Source organism: Meleagris gallopavo, chromosome 4 (assembly GCF_000146605.3).
Source record: "Meleagris gallopavo isolate NT-WF06-2002-E0010 breed Aviagen turkey brand Nicholas breeding stock chromosome 4, Turkey_5.1, whole genome shotgun sequence".
Classification (NCBI taxonomy): domain Eukaryota; kingdom Metazoa; phylum Chordata; class Aves; order Galliformes; family Phasianidae; genus Meleagris; species Meleagris gallopavo.
In genome coordinates this window covers 8,146,424-8,166,392 of record NC_015014.2, presented here as the reverse complement: position 1 = coordinate 8,166,392, position 19,969 = coordinate 8,146,424, and the positions used below count along the sequence as shown (strand labels likewise).

The window sequence follows — 19,969 nt, the reverse complement described above, 5'->3', positions numbered from 1 at the left end:
ACTGACCAGGCAGATTGCATGGACATTTCAAATACGTCTTTACAGTTGATGGTGAAATACAGATTGCCAAGGACTGTTTAAAAGACAAAATCTTTATAAGATGTTGCTAACAAGTTAACATCAAGCATTTCAATTTAGTGTCTTTCTGTTATCTGGAACATTATACCGTATTCTACAACATCAGTCCTAAAGATAAGGTTTAGATTTCTCACTTCTCAGTTTGTCTTTTGTCCCTTTATCAAATATGATCCACTGCTCCATAAAAGACAGACCTTGATTTCACAAACAGAATCAAACTCAGGCACAAGTTTCAATTGCAAGAGGAAAAAACTATGTGCATATGGTTTTGTATAGACAGCTTGCTTCCTCCAGGTACTTAATGCTTGCCAACATCACCACCAGAAGTTAAAAGATTAATTGGTTGTATAATGAATATTTGGAAAGTCAGAAAATGCCAGAATTAGTTTAAAGTCTTCTGTCACTGGTCACATGCTTTATTTGTTTATCAGAGCAGACCATAAGTATGCCTTTGATGTTGCCATTGCACCATGGAGATGCTGTTTTTCTTGCTGAAGGTCTGAGCTCCAGCTGCTCTAGCAGTAGCCAGCCTTATGATCCCTTTACTTACGGCTCTGACACGAGAGTGCATTTTTGCTGAAGATCATGACCAACAAAAAAGAGTACAGCAGATTTTAATCTCAGAAAGTGATGGTTAAAAAAGATGTTTCTGTAGCCTGAGGGCATTCTCAGCTACTGCTAGTTGCTACCAACAGTGGGGATCTCAAAGCTTTTCTAGGAAACAGTAATTTTTTGTAACATTAAGTAGCAAGCAGTTTCCATACAGAGATTAAGGCCCAGGCTCCTTGTACATTTTGGGATATTATGTAGTGGAGCCTATTGCAGTTGTTACAAACTCTCTACCTATGTTAAGAGGACACTATTTCAGGTCACAGGCCGCTGATGTTAAAATTGTCTTATCAGATTTCTAATTTTTATCAATAATGAGAAAAGTATAACTCAAAAATAGAAAGTAATAAAACATTAACATTCATGCCTGTTCATATCAGCACCTTAATGAAAATCCAAATACCAAAAGCAGTAAATAATACGCGTAGCTTTTTTTATTGAGCAAACGTAGAATCACATGAAAGCATGTGTAATGAATAGATATCTTGTTATTTATCACATAATACATTTTATGGGAATTTGTGTCTTATAGTAAGTAGCCTAGAAAAGCTTAAAATTCTCATACTCACTGTAGGTTACTAACCCTTCTTGTAGCTAATAAACTATTCATTCACTTGAAAACTGTGAAATAGTAGAGATAACAATAGTAACACATTTCTTTATATTTGGAAATTAATATTTATGTGGGAATAAAGTCTTACCCCATAGTGACGGATTATGTGATCCATAAGAGCAAGTATATATTTCACGGTTTATCATTATGGCCTCAGTTACCCACAGTTTCTCTTCTTATATAATGGTTAAGCATGAGAGGAACCTTGAAAATTACCTTATTTCAACACCCCTACTATGGGCAGGAGGATCTTCTGCTAGATCAGGATGCTCAAAACCTCATCCAACCTGGTCTTCAACACTTCCCTCACATTTCTTATTTATTTGTTTGAGAAAATCATTCTATGGCTGCTGCACAGCTACAGAAATGTTGACTTATATACAGACTACATTAGAGCACTTTTTTTATTTATCTGCCAAATTAGAGATTTAATATTTAATGAGCATGCATTTGGCTCTCCTACTCGTTAACCTTGAAAAAAATTTTTTTAAACCATTCCTTTTCTGAAGGTCAGGAAGGAAATGCACAGACTTTTCAGATGACTTTGACTACAGCTCCTCAGTGACACTGTGTAACTTTAAAGAGGCCTCTTTTATTTACACTGAGATTGAAAGGCCAGCGATTTCATTCAGAACAGCCTAAGCAAGAACATCAAAAAACTTTTCTCCATGACATTAGGTTGTAACATGAACTTATTTCCCTTTTATATTTTTAATAATCCTGTTGATTTTTTATTTATTTTGTTTCTTACTAGTAGAATTTTGAAACTGTAGAAATAGAATAACAAATATCATTTTAAAGATGTTAGGTAAATTCCTTTTTAGATAAGGAAGGTTCTTTTCCAATTCTGTAGTACAACTTTCAATTTAACTAGTTTTTGTTTCTTAGTACTTTTTTAATTTATTTGTCCAGCTTTCTTATTGAACAACATATAAGCAGGGGAACTGCTGAATCATGGCCTGAACCTCTGATTGACCACCTGGGATGAGCAATAAGTCAGCCCTGAGAGCACAGGTGAAGGCAATTCTCCTGTGCTACTAGAAGGGGTGGAGCCTAGCTTCACTTCTTCTAGACCCATTTAAGAGCTGAGTGCCACTGGGGGAGGATTTCTTTTGGAGATTGTTCCTTTTGGAGTCTTCTCAGTAAGCCCAGGATGAAGGTAAGTTTTCCCCATCTGTTCTTCTTTAGTGTGATGACCTGTTTAGCCTAACTTTCCTGTACTTTTTTTAGTTATAACATCTGTATATTCATTGATTGTACCGCATATCATTCATCTGTACTGCCTTTCAAAATTAGTTGTTGCATGCAATAACTTGTTGATGAAAGGTATTATTTTTCATAATGAATGAGATATGAAGGTCATCTTTTCGGTTTGCTTTGCTGATTTAGCTCCACTTTTTTTTTATTGATTCTAGCTTGATTTTTATTTTTTCAAAATCATTTATTTTTTAAGCCTTTCACTCTAGACCTTTTAAAATAAAATTTGAGTATTTCAGAGGTTCAATTTCCAGGTATGTTTCCTTTGCTAACAATTTCCCATACTTAACTGATGAAGAAGCTATTCTGAAGTGTTTGGCTGATGCTTTTTTACAGTATTTCTTAACTGAGGTGTTGATTTAAACTGAAGACTGGTATTTCAGTAGCCACGCGCCTAGCAACTTATTAAACAAAAGTCAAATATTGTTTGAGTAAAACCTTTTTTGTTTATCAGTTGTGCTCTACATGTTGATAAGTATTCAGAAAACATAGGGATACTTCTTAAAATAACAAACTATAGATAGTTTTATGTAAAATTGCATTTAAAAATGGGTTTTCTCTTATTAAAAAGATTTTTGACTTTATAGAAAAGATTTAATTGTAGATTCACACAGCTTTTTTGTCTTAACATCTATTATTTATCTGTGTATGGTTGTTTTTTTTTTGCGGAAAACTCCTTGAGTGGCCTTCTCTTAGCAGTTGTTCTTAATGCAGAGTTCTGTAATTACAGAGAGTGTTAATTTAAAAATAGTATTGACTTTAACTTGTGGAAAGCTATTTCTATGAAAAGTGAAAATTAAGAAGTATAAAGTAGAATGGAGCATTTTCTAGTGGACTAGAGAGAACTGGGATGTAGAATAATCCAGCTAGTGGATGGAACAGATAAGCTAAGGTACTTGCAGGGAGACTATCTACAGGGAGGCTAGTTTGATGTAGAGCTTGATTACTAGTTATTTGGTTTGATGAATTTCCACCCACTAATCCCTTCTTAAAAGGTATTTGAGTATTTTTGATTTTGCCATTCTGAAAATCCTTAGGTAAAACCTCCCATTCTATCTGTTATTGTTACTAAATCTTTCTAAATACATACAAATATTTTCTTAAGGATTCCATAATAAAATTTCCACTGTCACTATGTAAACTAAAAGAAATTGCTAAATAAAAGCTTTTATAAGTGCTAAGTGTAGCATTAATTAGGTTTATAATAATGCATATAGTATAAATGATTACAAGAATCATTACAGAAATGAAAAAGAGAGAAGTACATTCTGATGCTTCTCTAAATGTAAGAAGTTTACATACCCTCTATGTTACACGTTTAAGTATTTTTGAGGTTTTCTCCTATCAGAGACACTGTATTATAGTTATATGGTAACTGTTGAGTCGTGGCCTGAACTACTGATTGAGCACCTGAAGAAAGGATTGTTTCAGCCCTGAGAGCACAGGTGAAAGCAATTCAGCTGTGTGACCAAAAGGGTTGGAGCCTGGGTGTACCTCTCTTAGACCTTGCTTAAGATCTAACTGCCACTGGGGAAGGATCTCTTTCAGGAGATTGCTCCCTGGTGAAGCTTTCCCCTGCAAATCTAGAATCTTTTGATATGGGTGAGCAATCTTCTTCCCTTCCTTTATAGCACCTTTCTATAGTGCTGGTCCTTCTATCATAACACATTTGTTGTAACACCTTTCCCACTGTACTGATCTGTCCAGTTGTTACAGCAATGTACATTAAAGCACTGGGACAAAGGAGAAATCTGATTTCCTTGATCTATCTGGTTTGATTCAAAATCTAAAGAAAGCATATATGAGTTATTAGTGCAGTGGAGAAGTCTGGTTTATTTCAGTGTGATGTTTCAGGATAACCAGGAAGGGACAAAGGGGCTTGATCCACAACAACTGATTTTAATGCACTGTACTACCATATGCAAAAGAGGAGAAAATATGTACTGAGATAGCAATGCAATCACAAAAAACATATTGCAGATGGGATATATGACTCTTAATAGACCTGAATAATTTGAATGCGTGGTGAATGGTAGTATCATCTGTTATCTTGATAGTAGAGATGCAATAATTCAGTATCAGCTGTGCTGTGCTTACTGATAACATTTCAAATCAGATGCTGTGTGGCATACAATAACTACTGACAGGGATTTTCCATTTAGGAACAGACACAAACAGGAAAATATCTATAGAAGTCTTGTACTGGTATAATGGAAATATTTGACAAGACTTCTACGGTTTTCCTATTAAAAAATTTATACTTGACTATTTTCTTGTGCCTTTTTTTCTTAAATGTCCACTTTTTTTTTTTCAAATGTTACTTTCAAATAAGCCATATTGTTAATTATGCAACCCTTTAGAAACCTTAGAAACAAGAGTTTATGCTGATTTCAGTTCAATTGTCTGTAACAATACTTATCTAGATATTGCATATATCTACCTAGGGTATTATTGTAGTAGGTTTCTCCAAAAATGTCTCTTTTTCTGTGAAAACTGCAACAGATGCAAAGAGCCCATGAGCCCTATTTGATGTGCACATTCTTAGCTACGAAATGCTACTTTTCAATATAGCCATCACCATTAGCTATGCATTTTTGCTAGTGGTGAACTAGATTATTCTGCATTTCACATGTGTGCCCCTCCCTTCTCCTCACATCTGCTGTTTGATCTCTAGAGTTGTTCGATAAGTGTCAGTGAAAGTCAAGGGGTGCCATTTTTCTTCACACAAAGGAATTCCATGACGTATCTTCACTTCCTATGCCCTTAGTTTGTCAGAGTACTTCTCTGCTACCACGTGTTGCATGGCAACAAAATGTAATACAAAATAATACAAAATGTAATGGAATATTGGCAGGAAAGCTCAGCATGTACTACCGTGTCACCAACAGCTGCTTCTGATGTTTTGGGCCAACATAAATAAAATAATTTCTGAGTAACTTGTAGGAAAAATGCCTGGTACCAACATATCATAACATTCTATTGGCTGGAAAATATGTAAGTAACCACCTTAGCACAATATTAAAATATTACCGATTGACTTTGGAGTGTGGTATATGCAAAGTAGCATTATAACAGGGTTGAGTACACACAGAAAAGAATCCTGGGGATTAGTTGTCATACAGCAATTAGGTATTGTGGTGGTCATAGCTCACTGCTAAATTATACTTAAGAGTAAATTTCAGAGGCACTGGGCTCTTGAAAGATGCCTGTCATAATGTCAAAGATGAGAGGCATGTAGCTTACAATGGGGTTGTTTTTGATAGGTAAATTGTCAATGCTGTCACTTATTTATTATCTATAATGATATAAAAACATGGAACTTTGAATAACGTGCATTTGTATTGTAGTCAGTGAAATGTATTCTGTCTGTATTTAGAATTATAAATTTGAAGTACCACTTTCTCCTTTCAGGCAAGTGATTTCTCTGGAGTAATTTATTTAAAGTGAGTTAGAAGAATAGCCTTTTTATTAATTATTAAAAGTATCATTGAGTCCAGGCTGGGGGAACAGAAAGGTCTATGCAAAAGCTGTTGTGTCTTGAGGTTGAGAATCAGGACAGAATCAGGATAGTGCTAAGGGGGTGGGGGGTGGGGTGGGAAATAGAACTGGAAGACAGGCCAAAAAGCAGGACTTGTAGTTCCATTCTGGAAATGTATTTAACTCATAAGTACCTTGAATGTGCTGATTCTTTTCTCTAAAATTAGTGCTTAATCCTCAAGCTTTAGGAGATGTATAAAGAAGGTGTAAATGCACTGAGGATTCGCTCTATTATGTAATTATTTGTCAGAGAGAAATGCTTTTATGGAAAGCCTTCAGTCTACGGAATTCTCGTTAAGAAGTTATCTTTGATCTCTACCTACTAGGAGATATATCTTTGTGAAAACTAGCAAGTGTGAATTACCTGTTCTTCCACTATACTGCAGGAATCATTAGGTATGTGTTGGTTGTGGGCTTTCTCTTTAATGTCTTTTTAATTGTGTTAGTCCGAAAGATGGAATAGAAAATAGAACTAAAAAAAACAAAACAATATACATAATCGTTTTTTTCCTTGGTTCTGAGATTTTTCTACTTTATTTGAATGTATTTGGCATTACAGAATTCAGAATGTAGAAAGCAAAAAGGGGCAGAAGGAAAAATCTATAATTTTTTGGTTTTTACTAAGCATGTAAATGTTTCAGCCAAAGAAAAGTTTTGCTGGTGACTTAGTTTGTTGATGTTGTGCTGCAGTACTGAAGATATTTTATCAGTTCATTGCGTCATCTCTTTTTATACGTTTGTGCCTGAGGCTTCTTTTTCTTTTTATCTCATCTCTGATAGAACTGTCAACACTGATCAAGTTTGCTAAAGACATGTGAAAATTGACTTGTTCTTGACATCACTGCTATCGCTTTTTAATACTACTCTATTGTCTCTCTGCTCAGATATGAGTGCTTTGTCACTGTGGTAAATCCAGGCTGTTCACTGAACTTGTAAGGTAGCAGAATACCAGTCTTTCCTAGCCAGTTAAGAGGCTATCTGCATAAGCTGAGAGGTTTAACTTGCATTCTGTTAATGTCATGGCACCAGCTCGTCTCTCCTTCTTGTGTCCAGCTTCAGAGCATGACAGAAAGTGACATGGATTCTATGTTCCGCTGTGTTTCATCAGACCTTAAGTGAATTTCTAGATTTTTTTTTTTCCCCACCATTGTTACCATGTGGAAGGATTCCTCCTGTGTAGTTTTTACAGCTGCAGCTGGTGTAAACTGCAGACCTCCTCCCCATCCATGTGAGGTGACACTATGTATTCTTCCTATTTTATTCAGGTTCTCAGCCTTCCCCATTACCGTGGAATCCAAACACTTAAGTCACTTAGTACTGTAGTATCTTCTAAGTGGAGTCTTTCTGCTAATGATCGTGTAGTAACAAATTCCTATGCTCCATGGAAGTTAACTGGGACATACGTGTGTGTATGTTGAGGTATGGGAGTTATCAGAGGCTATAGGAACTATGAACTGAAATTCATTTGGAATTTGCAATGTGACCATGACTTTAGTTGAATAACTGAATTCTTACAAGCACAACTGTGTGAATGTTTGGAATGTAAAATTATTTTATGCAAAGAAAATGAGAAGCACTGCAGTAACAGTTTCTTCTGCTAAGGGCTATAAAGTAAAACTGCATTACATGCTATATCTACATGTGGTATTAAAAGGAATTTGAACATCCCCTGAAAGCCTTATTTTTTTTCTGACTAGATATTCATTAAAAACCAGTTCTTGTTATTAAGCACATTATTACACAATTAAAATTAAGTAAGTCTTGAGGGAAAGTTATAATTTGTAAAAAAAAAAAAAACAACCCTTGATTAATTTTTTCTTTCTTTCCATGAATAGGTTGGTTCAAAAGAGACTTTCAGTGTAAGAAATACCATTATAAGTTAAGCATGTTTTCATTATCTTACTTTTAAAATTTGTAAACTCAGAGGCGCCACATGGATATAGTAATTTGAAAAATTGTTGAATTATTAAAGAAACTATTTGCCCAAAGCTTGTATGCCTTCATATAACCACGGTGTGTTGTTGTGTAATTTCAAAGAATAGATTATAGCAACTGGTCTTTGACTTGCTAAGTTTGCCTTCATTGATTGTTGTGTTGGCTCTTAAAGATATCAGACTTCAGAAAATAATTAACATTAAAAACATGTTTTCTAATGTGCTTTTTTTACTGTTAGAAAAGCAGGTGCATTGCACTTGGCTACATGGCTCTGAAGTGTGCATGGGGGGACCCTCGTTTCCCCCCACCATTTCCCTCAACTCCTAAAAACTAGAATATCAAATTAATATAAGCTGCCCACCTTATAGCCTGAAAAAAAACTTTGCTATCCTGATGATTTTTTTAACATAGAATCATAAAACAAAACAAACAAACAAAAAAACTAAGAAAACCAAGCAGTAGAAGTATCTCAGATGAACTCCAGGAAGATCTCAATCACTCATCCTGCTCATTGAGAGTAATCACTTGTCATAGGAGAACCATATTTTATTCTTTGTCTTTACAGATATAGTTAGCAACCTTCTTATGTTCAAGTAAAACAGTGGTATGTAGAATCATACAGAGCTTCTTTCAGGATGCAGGTTCTGCAATAGAAATCACAGGAGGGTCTTTATCTTTTCCTAAATACAAAGACTTTTAGGACAAAATCTTATGAAGATCATACAATAATTCTCTGAACTTAATAGTTAAGGACTAGAATAATAAAACCAAAAGAAAACTCTGGGCAAAAGAAACACTTGAAACAAAAGAACTCAAACCCAATTTCTTTTCCATTGCTGTGTGTGATTCTATCCAGAGCTGACTTGACTCTAATGGTTACTGTTACATACATTAAATATGGTCATAGAATAACAAAACCATTTCTGTATGAGTTACGATAAGCAAACAGTCAAATGTGTATAACAGCTATGTCATGTGGGTATGAATTGGTGGATATGAAATATTAGAAGAAACATTCTTGTTCTGAAGGCAAAATCTCTTCTCCTGGAGTCTCTACTTCAATTATTTTTTTCCTTTTATTTGGCAACGCATACTTAATTAAAAATGGGTAAAAGCAGAACCATTCATAGCAGAGCATTAGACTAATTTGAAGGGTTGCTTTGCTTTGAGATTCAGCTATACTTTGGTTACTATCTATTGGTGGTAAAACTTAGGTCTGATTAAACTAGTTTTGTAAGCTTTCTGTCTCACCCTTACAAATTAGCAATCGTTTAGAAGTCACGCTGAGCTGATCAAAGTAATTATTCTAGATATTAGTTACAGAAAGCCCTTGAGATGTGAAAGCAATCAGGAAAAGTAAATAGTAAACTTTTCTCAGATGGGTCTTAGTTTTAGGGATAAGGAGTTAGAAGATGAAATTTTTCAAAATGAATGGATTATCTCATGTTTTCCATCTTTTGTCATATTTCTCTTAACAAAGTTTATTCTTATGTGCTTTGGTTCTGACAAGCATCACAATTGTATACTGTAGTTGAATTTTGCCAGAGCATTTTTATGAATTTGTTTAATATTCAATTGTGAAGACGTTATTGATCATACAAATACTCCCTGTGCTCTTTGCTGCTTGAGTATGCAGTGTTGAGCTTCATGTAACAGGATGCATATTTCTTTATTGTGTTGTGTGGATCAATGCTGGCTGCTCTGCAATTGTTTTGAACTTTGCTAAGTTCAAAATCTGCTAAGGAAAATAATGAAGTCTGCATCTGCCTTGTGGGACTCAGAGGCCAGACCATGCCTGACACACTGGAGTATCAAACTCTTTCTAGTAACCCTACTTCTATTCAAAGTATATATCCCAGCTTCACCATCTTTGAAGGACAAAGCTTAGCTAGAGCCAGACTTCCAGTGTTTCTAGGTGAATGGATGCAGAGCTTAGAGTTTGAATTGTAGGATGTGCCTAAAGGCAGTAAATGCTTGGAAGCACAAAAAGTTGCGTTCTCTGGTAATCTTCATGAAAACTGCTAAAATTATATTGTTATGTCAATGCAACACAAATCTCTGTCAGCAGAATTGTGAATATATACACTTTGTGTTTTTTTTAATCTGTATTATGCATTCTTCACTACTATATAATCTCTATTATAGTATCAGAAAGCTACCACTTTTTACGGTGATTTTGTATGATAATACAGAATTATTACATCTTATATGGTATTACCTTGTTCAGGTACACAAGTTATTTATTTTTTCCTTTCGTTATTATAAATGCAGTTTCATACTCTCTACTCTCCCCTCTCTACCTTCAGCAGCTCTTTATACTGCAGTCATATATATTTCTTCAAGAACTAGGAGTAACAGTCATAATTGAACATAAATTACATAAGAACACACACACACAAAAATTTGTAAATCATAAAGCACATGCTTATAGAAAATAAAACATTTAAGCACTCTGAAACTTTGTAAAACCTGAATTTTCATACTCCTTCAGACACTTGTTTGTTCTTCAGCTGTTGTACTTCCAGTGAATAGCTGTAAGAGAACAAGCACAGATAGATTAAAACTCTCACAGAGCACACAGATTAGAACTAAGGAAGCAGATATTTGGTTAGGGTAGAAGAAGAGGCTTTATCACCTTAGACACAACCGAGCGGTGTAGTAAGCTGCCCAGAGAGTTTATGCAGTCTCCATTCCTGGGGATTTCCTCGATAAAAAACACGATAAAGCCTTGAGCAACCTGCTGTGACCTCAAAGGTGATTCTGCTGTGAGCGGGTTCCTTGCAACTTATATTATCCTATGACACTAAGAATTTTTGGAATGAAAGTGAAATGTGTGCAATGCTAAGAAAAGGTCACCTGAAAATGTTCAGTCCTAAACTTCCGTTAAGTCCTTCTGTTTAGGCTGTCTTTAAAACAGGACGTTTTTTCAAAGAATGAGACCTGATGAAAAACAGAAAGCATATTATATGTACTCTCGTATGTGTTTGTAGTTTGCATGTCATGCAACTCAAAGCCTCACATCAAGGGCAACAGCCTATTCTCACAGATGTCGTCTTCTAGGTGATGATGCAGACAATACTTCTTGGCAACTTGGGTGTGAGCTATTGTTTAACTTAAACTACATTATTTTCTTAAAATACAAAAGGAAAAAACATATTTAATGTCATTAAGCCTGGAGTGCTAGAGAAGACACTTTTCAAGTTGCTGCACTAAGATCTCTGCTTTTAAATATCTGGAGAACTCTGACATCGCAGCATCTCTGACCATAATTCAGGTGTTACTCCTTTAATACAAATTTTGCAACTAGAATATCCTTGATTCTGCAGACACAAAGAAAAGCACGTGAATATTGGAATATGCATAAGGTATGCTTCTGACTTGAAATGATTGAAGTACTGAGTTGACCACTGTTTCAAGGAAACCTGGTGCAGCCAGCCCAGAAATTCAGTGGATGTATTTAACAGTGAGAAACAGGACTTCTTCCAGAAGTGAGGGATTTTGGCTGAGGTAAACCCAGCATGAGAGTCATCTGGGAACTTGTAATGTTACTATAAGGGTAACTTGCGATGTGGAAAATAAGCTATGAATTAGCTAGTTCAGACTGTACTGTAAGTAAATATGGAGTAGCAATAGCATGCCTGATGTCACAGGCCTATCATCTAATGTTAACTTAGTGTACTTCAGTAAATAAGGGTAAATAGCTCATGCTCCGTTCTTATGCTTTCTTTCCATTTCATTATGTCCATAAATCTTAGGGTTTTTAGTCTTCCTTTTTTTCCTCTACATACAAGCATAGGTGAAATTTCATCTTTCTACTCTGATTCTTTGATTCTCTGGTCATTAGAGCAAAGCTTTACTTCTTAGGTTAACTTATTTCTGGATCTTTTTGTCTTATGTTTTCCTTGGCCTTACTTAACTAAGTTTGGTTTAGATAGGAGTGAAATTACAATCTAAGACCAAAAAGAAAATCTAAATGGTGAACTTGTACACTGTGGGCCATCACTTGATATTGCTTTGTATCATTTTGAAGCAATGATCTATTTAAATTTTGTTGTATCTTCTTCCCTATCTCTGCATTAACCATACAAGATTTAAAATATCGGTTTATATACTATCTTGGTAGGCATGTATTTAGAAAAAAAAAAGTAACCAAATAAAGCACAACATTTTTGTTTTACTTTCTTCCTACTTGTACTCTCTAAATGTAGAGTTGAAAAGATGATGAGGAAGGGTACTGTTACTTTAAAACTTAAAAATATTTACTTAACGTACACTTTTTGTCTTAGAAAATAGAGGACATATATGTTAGCTTTATAGATTAAAACTTACTGCTAATTATAAAACAAGTACCAACGTAGCTTGCTTTAAGCTTAAAAAATGTTCTTTAATACTTTAAAATAAGTATAGCTGAACTGTATCATAAGGAATAGACATTTAGTAGAATTTGTCTTTATTCTGGAAAGTGGGTAGTACTGTCACTTCTCTGTACAATTCACCTGCAAGTGATGAAAATGTTGATTCTTCAAACCAGAGACTTCAAAAACTGAATTTCTGAGTAAGTGCTGTTGGCTCCCTCCAATGGTAGGAGGCTACTACTGCTGGGGTCATGATTTTTTCTAGGGAAAAATTGATGTAGTGGAAAGCATCTATCTAACGATGATGTTACGACTGGGAAATGCCTCGTGTCTTTTATAATACACTGCTTTTAAGACAAGCAAAACTCTTTAGGATTTACTATTTAGCACGTAATAAAGGTCATAATAGGACTTTTTTCTAGGGGAAACTAAATCTAGTTGGGTGTGAGGAGAAATTCACAAAAAATTCATTAGAGATGGAAGAATCTACAGAACACTTAATCATTAAGTTTGAGATTGTGTATTTTGCAATAGATCAGTGTTATAAATATTAGATCTTTATGTTCTGTTTTATCACTTCTGATAGGACTGATACTTGCCATTTGAGTAAAAGAACGTTTGAAAAACAAATTATCAGATCATTTTTTCAAATACCAAGTGTGATACGCAAACAAATTCAAGTGCTCTTTGTCACTGAAACAAATTTTGCAATGTATTTTGGAAGGTCTTTAACAATAAATATAGAAGATTGTTCCTGATCTCTAAATGTCATCTCTGTTCAAAGACTGTGTATGGCAAACAACTTAATGTCATTGTAGAATGTGAGAAATTTAAAACAATTATTTCCAAGGTGATTATCATTGCTTGTCTAAACATTATGGGACAGCACTGAAAGAATATAGCTATGGTGCTAAGAAAATATTTAGTAAAATGAGGATGAGAAAAACTCATAAGTCAGTTAAACTAAGGAAAAGATTATTTTTATTGTCAGTGTACAATCTTGCACTGTTAATAATGCATTTGTCTCCAAAACTAAACTCATTCTAAGTAACTTAAGCTTCTGAACAATGTTGTGACACAAGTGGCTGGTGAGCAAATAAATTCATATTATCTTCAAAAAATATACATTTTATGTAGAACAAAAGATTACTCGCCTGTTACAGAGAACAGCTGTGAGTTTTTGTTAATGGTATTTATAAATAGTCATATGCTTAAATTCTTAACATAAGACCTTCACTACTTTTTATTGCCTTTAATGTCATTTTTTTTAATGGTTACCTGAGTATCAATATTTGAGTCGTTTGTACAAACCAAGGTACTGTTCACAGACTTCCAATTTATCTTAATAAGGAATTGCATTTAACAGGTATCCATTACTTTTGTGTGTTTTATGAAAGATATAGTGCCTTCGCCACTTTATTTCAAAACTAAATCCTAAATATATTGGAAGTTGCTACTTGTCTATTTCATCTTCTGGCTTCTGAGGAATAAATATCAACCAATTTTTGTTCATTGGATTCTTAAAAAAAAAATTGTGGTAAAATTTACTTAAGTGTTGAATAATGCATTGTAATATTAATTGGTTCCTTGCACATGGCATCTGCATTTATCATCTTTTTTTATTCCTATTTGTTTTCCTGCTCCATCAGTGCTCCCAGGTTCACTACTCTCTTGTACAATGCAGTTAAGTCCTCTTCCTCATTGCTGTTCTAGCGATTCCAAGAAAGTAATCCATAAAGTTACTTTGATGTCAAATCGTAAACAGGACGCTACAGTAAATGCTTCCCTTCCTGCAAATCAGCTAAGGGTTTGTACAGATATCAGCCTCTTTGCCTTGGGAAACTTTAGCACGGATTACTGGAAGAGTTGTATATGCACAAAGCATCTGTCACAATGAAGTGATTGCACATGTATAGCATCTGATTACTTATACTATATAATGCTTATTGGGTTCTTCTGACAACATCCATTCTATAACAGATTCTCAAGGGCAAATTGCATTGTTTAAATATTGCTCAATGTTAATACACCTAGGAGGCTGAAAACATGGATGCAGTCTAAAAGCAGTTAACGTTGATGAATTTTCAACACTGATGCAAATACCACCCATATTATTACCTAGAATTAAGAATTCTTTGTTTCGTTATTTTCTATTTCATGGCTTTATACACCAGGATGAACATAAGCTTTTTTTAAATACTCAGTTTATTAATTCTAAATGTCTACATGGTTCATTTTTTCATTAAGAAAGGAGAAAATATCTTATTGATTATTGTACTGGGTAACCTACTTATAGCTGTAAATTCTTATAAAAGATGTACACGTTGATTAGAGGCAGAGTTTTCCAGCTAAAAATAAATGACATAAATTTGTGAAGTCATGCACACTGTATTAGTAGCATGTATCTTTCTTTAGCAGACATGAAGTTGGTTATTAATGGAAATTGCTAGAATTATTCTCCTGCATCCTCGAAACTGCAGAGCCACCTGGTAGACTTTTGGAAAATAACAAGAATGGTTTTCTGAATATGCATGCTATTCCTCAAGTATTCCTCTGCAGTGCAGAGTTGAGATACGTTTAGGTTAATTTCTGCCCTCCTCTGGACTTAGAGAAGTATGATCACACAATTCAAGATGTTAAAAGTCAGGTCTAACAAAAGTTTCTCAAAATTATGTTTTAGAAGATTAAAAAAAAAAAATCTAGAGATCTTTCTAGTGAAACTATGCTTTTTTTTGTTCCAACATTATGTTCTATGTGTTCTAAAGGCACACCAAGGAAAAATGAAACTTTATAGGAGAAAAGCTTTAAGAAATGCCTATAGCTTATTTTAATATTTCAAAAAAACAAATCTATGAAATGACTATACAATATAAAAGTAAGAAGAGGTAGAATCAATGCTCCTGAGACTTGAGTATGCTTTTTGCTGCTCAGTTACTTTTGCCTAAAAAATAGCCATCAAACTTTCAATAAACTAGTGTCAGGGCTTAAGGTTTGTGCAGAATTTGTATTTCTTTTAGGTGTATTAGAAAGAGGATTAGAAGGCGTTGCTGTCTGTATGTTCAAGGAAAAATCTTAGCTGGGCAAATAACCATTTCAAAGATTCAGGATTGGTGGATTGGGTCATTATGGAGGAAACATTCTCAGGGTAGAAACAAAATCAGCTGTGATTGCCTGCTGAGGATAAAAAGAAAGAGTGGTAGCAGGGAAGGCATATGAGAGAGCATCTGTTAAAAGATGAATTAGGTTTCTCCAGCTGAAATGCCTAAGCTTTATTGAATGCTGTTGGAAATATTGAAGAATATTCATAGTAAGACCAAATGCTTTACAACCAAGATTTGTTCACTCTGCTGTGACAGCTATGGTACATCAACTCTTCAGTGATATTTAATACTCTATTTTGAGATTTTATGTATTTATGAAGGCATTAAAAGCAAGATTTTGTTGAATCCGTGTTCCTATTTGCAAGATTCAAAATAAGATGATAACCCAGCTCTGTTTTTTGCTGTTTCTTTTCCACTTTAAAAATTACCATCCACCTATTTTCTTACCTACTGTTCACTAAAAGTGAGAATCATATGAATGTTTCTCAGAGCTGATAAATGCTGTATGTAAAATTAAAAAAAATAATAAAAAACAAAACAAAACAACAAAAAAAACAAAGCTATTGAAAGATATCTTTCTCTTCTCTGTAAACTGCTTTAGAGTCTCTCTTTTGTCTCCAAGTACCAAAGAGGAATCTTAAGAAAACTGTCACATAGTTTACCAAAAGAATTCAATCTTCTGCACATCGACTAGTATGGACCAGAACTGGGGTCAGGTAGCAATCCAGAGTGGACGAGAATCCTCAGTAACTATTTTTGCTTTAACATAAATATATTATTTATAAGAAGTTGGTTGAAATTAAGTTACAATATCTGGGGGCTCATCTGAGTTTTGTGTAAAACAAGTTGTAAAATAGGTAGCCTACATGAAAAATCAATAAAATTAGATGCCACATTCCTTTCTTGCCTTTGTACCAGTTGTATCTGCAATGAAGTTATTTTTGCTGTTCTCTGGTGTGTTGTTTGTTTTTTTGAATTTGTCTGCCTTTGCATAGACCTGTTTTGCCATGTTACTTGTGACAGTAAAATGGACTGGTTACTGGAGGCCACAATACCTGAAAAAAAAGTACTGACAGTAAGAAATGTCTTCTGGTAGGCACAGGCGTCTTTTTTTCCCTTAATCTGTCCACAGACTGCTTTCTGAATGTGAAGTTGATGTGAGATATTGAGGGGACTTCTTTAGATGTTATATTATGGATATAAATGTCAGCACAGTGTCACTCAGCAAAGACATGCTCGTGAGCTGGAATGCAGGTTCCTGGACAAGAGATGAGGGCAACAGTGAAGGTTGAAGGCACTTGTGATGTATCCATAAATTGTGTCTACACCTAAATTACAGTGAACCTGTTATTGTTAATTAAATCAGGAAGAGAAGCTCCAAAGAATCATCAATATGAAAGGAAAGCAAGCAATATCCAAGTGTGGCAAATGCTAGAGTATAAAATCCTGTATATGTGTGTCATCTGAGGTTAGGAGTCATGCTTGTACATCACCAAATTCAACCAATTCTGGCTGAATAATAAGAACTTTGGTTATCTGAAGTCAAAGTACAAAATGAAATGTTACTATCCTGGAAAGCTGGCATTAGCTAGTGCCACGGTGTAAATCTCCCTCTCTTTTGCTTCTATAAATAACTAGGAGAGCTAAATTCTCTTGACAGCACTGTCAGAGTCCAATCTGGTGCCAGCAGACCTTTCTCGACTCAGTTCTTTAGTCTCATCTTAAAGATGCAATTCCTGCAGAGACGTCGCTGAGCAAAAATGTGATATGCAGAGACCTCTAGAGACTGGAAAGCTAAACTACACTTAATGACATGCAGATACAGCCCAGCAGTGCGTAGTAATGAGACCATTGGCAGATACAGAGCAGACTATGAAGACAGTAAGGTAATATTCAAACTGTTTTAATCTGTGTAGCATAAGTCATAATCTTGAAAATCATATAGTTTAGCTTATTTCCTTCAAAGGCAGTTGAGAAAGATAAAATAGAATAGTTTGTTTTTATGATAGGAAAAGTAGGAGAGAAAAAGACCTAAAAACAGATGCTTACCTAATATTTTTATATAATCTTTAATAATAGAATCTTCAAAATAGCTGTGACTTCAATTACTATGCTGCAAGCTCCTGAAATCTGGAATTCATTTGTGAACCCCCGGAAATAGAAGACTGTTTATTTTTCATTTACTTGAAGCCTGTTTAGAGGCTGCATCTCTTAACAGCATCTGAGATAAGCCACAACGTTCTAGTTGAGTTCAGAGCTAATTACAACTCTGGAAGAGACCTTTGCAGGATTGTCATTAGCCATGCTTATAATTCAGACCAAAGTGTTACCTCATTTATTTTCTTAGTGAGCAGCTCTTGATGCATTTGACCATGGAAAAATGTGCTCACCTTGAAGTACATTGAATCTTGCAACTTTAGCTGCAGCTTAACCCCAGTGTTGCTGCTTCTGTATCTTGTAGTATTATTCAGTTCCTTCAAATTCCCAGCTCTGTGCTGTATGGAAGTCATTGCTTCAGCGGGTCCTTTTCTATGGCTGTTTGAGCTTGGAGGGTTTGACTTCAAGAACTTGACTTTGGCAGTGATCTTTGGCCTAAAGTAATCTTTCACACTACAGTGACAATGCATTTTCTAGGTTTCCTCTTGGATATTCATTGTTGATGTACCTCTAAGACCAACTATTGGGCATTTCAAAGTTTTGATTCTCTAGAGACAGGACAAAGATTTCTCTTAGACTGGGTGTTTAAAGAGGATCATACTGATTCTAATCATCACAACAGAAAATAATGCTGCATTCAGATCTTAGAGTACTTGCCAGAAAGTGAATTTACTGACAGAAAATTACACCGCTTTGCAAAATGTGCAGAAAAGCTGAGTTAATTTTAGATTTATATGTTAGGCAAGTTGGAGTATATGCGTACATGTAAATCTAAAATACTTGATAAGTATTACCAAGTTATGCTGACATTACTTCATGGAGCAAGCTATTCCTGTCCAAAGCAAATGTGATTGCTTGGAAAACTGATGACTGTGTCAAAATTTAAGTTCAAATTCAAGCTCTAGAAATGAGTTTCTCCTTGGGACCTGCAGTGTTTTTTATGTGACAGATGCACTTTTTTTGCCATGTACATTAAAGCTATAATTTATGTCTAAAGATGTAGTAGTAGTATCTTTGACTGCATTACACCTAAAATGACACTTTACATGTTTATTCTGTGAAATATTTTATCTTTCAAGTCAAAAGTTTCTGCATTAACTTAAGATGTCAGTGGGAGTTCCCAATGAATGTCCAAGAGAGCTTGGATAATTAAAGGTCTTGCTCTTAAAAATGAATAACAAAAGCAGTATTTCACTTTTTGATACTTAGCACTCTGTGAATTGCACTATTTTTCTAGACAAAAAAGAGAAAGGGAATAAGAAGTGGGCCTATTATTCTGTCCTCAAATCACCCTATGGACAGCAGTTCTAAAACTTCTCTAAGAGAAACCTATCTAGAGAACAAACTTGCCAAATAAACCCTGAAGATAAAATCGTGTGTGTGGGAGGGAAACTCATTTGCTAGACCATGTCTAAAATAGTTTGTTAGAGTTCAGAAGACCTTTTCTCCCAGAATATTTGGGCCTTGCTGTGGGCAGGAGGGGAAGTACTGTGTGAAGACAGCCTGCCTTGAGATGTGTAGGCAGCACAAAGGTAGAGGTAATTTTCATAGGCTTTCAAAATGCATTTCAGCATTTCGTGTGTGTACTGACACCTAGACTTTCAGGGTCACTTCTCTGGTACATTCATTTCATGCTACCAGCTTTAATAAACTGAAACAATGTCCTTCAGGAGAGAGACGAGTATATTTGGTACATGCTTGTAGGGACTAATTGTAAGGTGCATTGACTCGAGCTTTGCTTTGAAGATCCACCTAGAGGTACAGAAAAATGTGCTCATTATTTTGTACTTAAGCTAAGTACTAATCTGGTGGTGGTGCATTGCTATGTATCAGTTCTTGTCATCTATGGTTTCACATGTAATGAACTTTAATTAGATGCACTGGGGCTTGAACAACTATTTTTAAAATCTCACCAGAAGGCCCCATGATTTTTTATTTTAGTTTTCCCATAAAATTGTGTGAAACAAGTTGCAGTTTTGAAAATAAAAGGAATAGACTACTGCTTCCCTTCAATCCCCTCCTTTTTTTCCTCTTCTAATTTTCTTTTAGATCTTCATTTCAATAAGTTTAAAACAGGTGAGAGTTTTGATCTCGAAGTAGGAAAGGAAGATATGTGCTGAACTGGAGTGAGCTTATGAAAGACTATGGTTAAGAATAAAAAAAATCTAGTAATTCCAAAGTATGGTTATTAAATGGATTTTATCAGAGCAAATAATATTGGGTTGTGGAATACTTTTTGTGTTGTTTGATCAATCTCTTCAGAGTTAATATATGTCAGTAATGCGTACTGAGATTAAAAAAACCCAACAAATTAACCTGTTTTATTT

At 34.8% G+C, this 19,969-nt stretch overlaps 1 long non-coding RNA gene across 1 annotated transcript in view; it reads left to right on the top strand.

Annotated features, from left to right (window-relative positions):
* The first annotated feature begins 2,398 nt into the window (after positions 1 to 2,398).
* The window catches only part of LOC104910524, a 102,858-nt gene continuing 85,287 nt past the window's right edge, over positions 2,399 to 19,969 (top strand). The window contains exon 1 of the long non-coding RNA XR_793140.2: positions 2,399 to 2,459. This is a non-coding gene — a long non-coding RNA (uncharacterized LOC104910524). The remainder of the gene's footprint in view (positions 2,460 to 19,969) is intronic.